General features: G+C 39.7%; 1 long non-coding RNA gene across 1 annotated transcript; it reads left to right on the forward strand.

Moving 5' to 3' along the window:
* Window positions 1-1,371: 1,371 nt before the first annotated feature.
* LOC120676710 lies at window positions 1,372-3,314 on the forward strand. Its single transcript, XR_005675965.1, has 2 exons — window positions 1,372-1,673; window positions 2,462-3,314. It is a non-coding gene; the product is annotated as an uncharacterized LOC120676710 (long non-coding RNA).
* The last annotated feature ends 2,868 nt before the right edge of the window (window positions 3,315-6,182 follow it).

The raw sequence follows: 6,182 nt of genomic DNA on the forward strand, positions 1-6,182 counted from the left end.
TCAGATCATAATCCTCTCATTGTTTCTTCTGCAATTACTCCCCAGCTGAGAAATTTCTCATTTAAATTTGAAACCTCTTGGCTGAAACACCGTGAGTTTTTAGGCAAAGTAAGAGATGTATGGGCTAGACCTTGCAGAGCTGAATCAGCCTTAGACAGAATTCAGATTAAGTTAAAAAGATTCAAGCAATATTTCAAAGGGTGGGGCTTTAATGTCCAAGGTGAAAATAGGAAAATCAGAAAGTCTTTACATGAAGAAATAGTGGAGTTAGAACTAGAGGAAGAGGAAACTCCCCTACCTCTGCATAAGATTCAAAGGAAAGTGGAAATTTAGAGTCATATTATGAAACTCCTAGAAAAAGAGGAGCTTTACTGGTACAAAAGATCTCATGAAAAATGGTTACATGAGGGTGACAATAATACTGAGTATTTTCACATAATTGCAAATGGAAGGAAAAGAAAGAGTAATATTGTTTCATTCAAAGATGGTGATGAGATAATTGAGGGAACCCCTAATCTTTTGAAACATGCTATTGATTTCTACAAAAATCTGTTTGGTCCTGAAAGTGGTAATCCTTTTCCACTAGCTGAGGATCTCTGGGACAGGGGTGAATTAGTGTCTGAGAGTGATAATGAACTTCTCACTGGACCTTTCTCTGAAAAAGAAATCAAAGATGCCCTCTTCCAAATGGAGAAAAATAAGGCTGCTGGCCCTGATAGTATTCCTGTGGAATTCTTGTAAGGGTGCTGGGAAGTTGTGAAACATGATATTTTGGAATTGTTCCAAGATTTCTATAATGGCAACTTGAGTGTTAGCAGATTGAATTATGGAATAATAACTCTTTTGCCAAAAGGATGCTGAAAAAATACAGCAATACAGGCCAATTTGCCTCCTAAATTGTCTTTATAAATGGATAACCAAAGTGCTTACTCTAATATTGGACCAGTTGCTGAGAAGCTTATTCTGCATTCAGAAACAACCTTTATGAAAGGAAGGAATACCTTGACTGGAGTAATGGCCCTTCATGAGGTCCTGCATGAAACTAAAAGAAAAAAAAACAAAACTGGAGTTGTGCTTAATCTGGATTTTGAGAAAGTTGTATATGAGAAAGCGTAAAGTTGATAGCTAAAATTAGTTTTTTTTATCCATTGCTCGAATGGAAAAACGGATACTGTGGTTGTGTAGAGCTCGTCGAGTACATTCTGTTTGACTATTTACATGTCGCATTTGGAGTTTGGATCAAAAAGTTATTGTTTTTCTTAAGCTGCTAAGAGGGCGGGCCCACACTACAGTAACGACGTGCTACAGTAACAACCCCCCTAATAAACCTAAACCACACGCCCCTCCCCTGCCTGTGCCGCCACTAAACCTTTTGCCGTGAGAACAAAGAAGGGAAGAGGAAGAAGAAGAGGAGAAGAGAGGGGATCAAGGCATGCCGCCGTCCGTCGTCGTTGTTCCCCTCCAAAAACCGGTAGGATTTCCTCTCCTCTTTCCATTTTTTCCCCATCTCCATGGCTTCTCCTCGCTGTTCGTGGTGGTCCCCCCATGTGTGCTGCAGTTTGGGGGCAATCGAAGGGTTACCGTGACCCTCGCCGCCAAGAAAACGGTGGGGAATCGTTGTTTGGATGGTCGCCGTCGCCGTCGCCTTTGATCTTTTCAAGGGGAAACCCTAGGTGAGACATTTCCCTGCTGTAGAACTTGTTTTCCCTCTAGTTTTAGAGATTTTTAGTTCATAGGAGTAGCGGTATTAGTCGCCGTTCGGACTAGGGTTAAGGGTTTACCCTCGTCGATGTTCTCAGCACGCTGTCAATCTGCACAGTTTCTTTTCGTGGCAGTTTTTCGTGCTCTTATTGATCTCAAAAAAATATTAAACCTTTATATGAGTTGGAGACGACTTCGAGATCTTTTCGTGGCCGCAGAGAACACCTCAATTGGATTTAAGATGAGGGAGAAACTAAGGTTGGAATCTGACAGTTTTTCAGACTCGAAATTCTGGGCAGTGTCTGTTAACATGAAGTTTAGCATAACATAATGGAAAAATCGGACTTTCTGGTAGTTACAACAGTTGTATATAATTTCACAATCTTTCCATATTGGTAAATTTCATATTCATAGGAGTTTTGGATCTTCAGTTATGACTGTTTTAGTAGGACTGTTCTGCAGGATCTGTCTGATTGTCAGATTAAGATTCACCTCAAATTTACTCAATGAGGATGATTTTTTATATACTTTTGGATAACTAAAAAGTTGTAGATTATTAAATTATATTTCATCTGGAAAAATATGAGATTTTTTTTCCATCAGGATTTAAGCATACAAAAAGAATAATCTGCAGTGCTGCTGTTATGTCTAGATTAGAGTGTTTTGTGTGAGGACGTTGGGTTCGAAAGTATGAATGCTTTTCTCGATGTATTTAATTTGAAGTGTGATTGTTTTGGTGCTGAGATATATTTGTGAACAGGTGGTGCACCTTTGGATCATGCTTAGCTCACGTTCTTGATCTTCGGTGAAGGCAAGTAAACGTGGCACTGTGGTCCACACGTTTTGGCTTTGTTATTTGAATTGGCTCCACTAAATTTTAAGATTCTCACACTAGTCATATAATCTGAAATTGGAAGTTATTTGCTTTACTTTGCTCTACTTTGAAGTATATGATGTTATATCTTGTGGATTATTGTTGAACTATGAAGTACATGAAGTGCATACATTGCAATATGTGCATTTGCACTCTTCCCATTGATATGCATTTGAAGAAACCGTAGCCGAATTGGTGCGGTGAGTACCGGTACAATAACACACGTTGATGAGCAATGTAGTTGCAACTCTCACTCCCTCTCTTTGGGATGTGTGGGTAGAAGTGAAGTCATGCATGCATTGCATCATTTGCATATGCATTGCACCATTTGCATGTGCATTGAAGTATTGATATGAAGTTTTCATATATTTTTCTCTACCTGAAGTTATTCATTGTCGTAGTATGATGCTTCTTTTTATCTAATTATTAATATGATGTTTAATCAAATTGCGATTTAAATAGCTTGGTTAAAGCAGTTGGCTTGTTGAGGTTTTTCCATAAACCTCACACATTGATTTTCCCCCTCACAGGTGCTTGAGCTTGGACATTGCATGCTTGGGATGGGAGTAGCAGCATGTGTGCACACACTTAACAATATATATTGAATAAATGTTGTATAATAAAATGTTTGGATGTGGAGACTTCGTTGTTGTTGTTTTAAATTCTCTCGTGTGGTTCAGTTTGTGAAATGTTTAAGTCTTTGTTAATCTATCTGAACAATTTATGTTGCTTCCGCGTACTCTGTTTTATGTTTGTGCTGTCGTGTGGTAATTCCCCAGAGGATTATTCTGTTTTCTTCTGGGGTGTTACACTATGACAAAGTCTGCTGGAATTTTTTTATTTAAAACACTTGAGATGTGAGGTTTTGCTCAACTTTGGTGTGACTGGATAAAACAATTTGTCACTGTAGGAACCATTTGTGTAAAAATAAACAATACCCTGGGCCCCTACTTTGTGAGCTTCAAGGGTGTAAGGCAGGGAGATCCCCTATCCCCCATTCTAATCAATTTTGTTGCTGACTGTCTCTCCAAAATGGTTAGGAAAGCACAGTGATGAGATCTCATTTGTGGTTTGGCTAACAATTTAATTGACAAAGGTGTTGCTATCCTCCAATACGCTGATGTCACCATTATATGTCTCAAAGATGACTTAGAGGTGGCTAGAAATATGAAACTCCTATATCTCTATGAAGTCATGTCTGGCCTTAAAATCAATTTTTTCCAAAAGTGAAGTTATCCTGATCAATGGTGATGATAGTAAATGTTTGCAATATGCTGAGTTGTTCAATTGTCAGATAGGAACCTTTCCTATAAGATATTTGGGAGTGCCTGTGAGCCCCTATAGACTGTATATGAAAGACTGGACCCCTCTTTTAGAAAAAAAATGAGAGAAAGCTACAAACATGGAAGGGGAGTCCTTTGTCTATTGCTGGCAGAACAACACTTATTAACTCGAGTTTATCAAGCTCTTTCATCTATCATATGTCTATCTATCTTTTACCTAAGACCATTGTTGACTCTCTGGATAAACAGAGGAGGTAGTTCTTTTGGCAAGGTGGAGGGACTAAAAGAAAGTATCAATTGGTCAAGTGGGATTCTATCTGTAAAAGTAAAGTGAGAGGGGATCTGGGTGTTAAAGATATTGCTAAAATGAATGTTGATCTGCTATGTAAATGGTGGTGGAAATTGGAAAAATAAGAAGGTGTTTGGCAAGAAATTATTAGGAAAAAAATACATATAAGGAAAACCTATTAGCACTGTGAAGCACTGGCTTGATGACTCCCCCATTTGGTCTGACCTGCTGAAAATCAGACAGGTTTACCTGAGTGGGATACAGGTGCATGTTAAGAATGGGAAAAACACTCTTGCCTGGGAAGATGTGTGACTGAAAAGCAGACCCCTTTGTGTCTTACACCCTGTCCTGTATGAATGGTGTGAGGACAAGTGCATTTCTGTGTTTTGTGTCCTGAATAGAAATGGTCATCTGAACTTCAACAGATGGCTCCCCCCAATTCTGTTCGAAATTTGGATGGAAGTACTGGAGGAAAATTTCTCTTTTCATTTTGTTCATCTGAATGACACAATGTCTTGGAAATGGAGTAGCAAGAAGATGTTTACTACTAAATCTGTATATGATCACCTGACTCTAGGCCCATGAGGGGGACACTTTTATCATATCTGGAAGGCTAAAATACCCTACAAGATCAAAATTTTCACTTGGTTGGTGGAACAAGGGGCTGTGCTGACTAAAGACAATATGGTCAAGAGGAAATGTTAGGTGATCCTACATGTGTTTTCTGTGATCAACCGAAAATAGTGGATCACTTCTTCTTTCTCTGCCCTGTGACCAAGAGTGTCTGGGGCATGGTTGGCTCTTATTTTGGGGCACTTAACACCCCCATATATTGTAATCAATATAAACAGTGGGTTATGAGATGGCTACCTGATGGACAAATTGTTCATCCTTTTGGTTTGCGGCCATTTGCTGGGCAACGTGTAAGAGTAGAAACAAAGTGGTGTTTGAGCGGGTTCTTATCAAGCATCCCTATGAGATTTTGATACATGCTTGTGCTTTAATGGTATACTGGGCAGGTCTCTACAATTCGGAATTCCAAGGAAAGCTGCTGGAAGGTGTCAAGACCCTGCTTGCGTGCGCTCATCGGGCTCTGGCTCACCAGAATAGGCGACGCCACTGCGACTCCCACCCCCATCTGAAGCTCAAGAGGAGGAGGAAGCTAGCGGCTGACGTCGAAGATTCATCTTCCCACGCTTTTGCTGAGATCTTTTACTGATTCTTTTTTGTTGAGTGACTAGTTGTTAGCCTGTCTTTGGATGTTGAACATGCTTAAGCTCTATTATGTTTGGTAGCTCCACCTAGGATCCCTGGTGTGTGAGTTTCAGTTGCTGAACTTTCTAGCTTGAAAGTCATGTCTAGAAAGTTAGCCCCCCACCCCCCCACCCCCCCTCCCTTCTCTTTCTGTCGCTACTCTTTTCTGTAACCCTTACCTTCTTGGGTTTGGGGTCCTAAACGCTGTAATTCCATTTCTGTTGGAATGGAATTGGGGAGGTGCCTCGTTTCAAAAAAAAAAATCACAAACCGACACTTGGCTTCTTGAATTTTAAGGTTGCTAAGTTGGTTTAGCATGATAGCAAGCAGTGGGTTTTAGGTCAGAGAATTCGTTCGAGTCCAGATTGATCCTAATTATTTTTTCTTAGCATATGTAGAGAATATTAATGAGTATCAATCAAGAAAGCTGGATGATTTTTCACTTCGGGCGCAATTCCCATCTTGCTAGGTGTACATGATATTCTCGTCAACAGCAGTTCAGTTTTTGAATATACTCATATGGTAGGGTTTGCGTACTTATATTTATATGGACATTCATATGAATGAGTGTGAATCTCAAAAGAAAAAAAAAAGATGTGCACGACAATCATGCTACACTTTGCAGATTAGAATATAAGGGTAAGGTATGTATTTGAGGCCAAGTTTAGGGAGTCAGATCTGTAATTTGAGAGTACAGTGAGCTAAATGACGCGAGACATGTTTAAGAACTGCGATGAACTTTACGTGGCTTTGCAACTTTTTGCCTCGTTTGTTTTCGTCT

Source organism: Panicum virgatum, chromosome 5N, assembly GCF_016808335.1.
Source record: "Panicum virgatum strain AP13 chromosome 5N, P.virgatum_v5, whole genome shotgun sequence".
Taxonomy (NCBI): Eukaryota; Viridiplantae; Streptophyta; class Magnoliopsida; order Poales; family Poaceae; genus Panicum; species Panicum virgatum.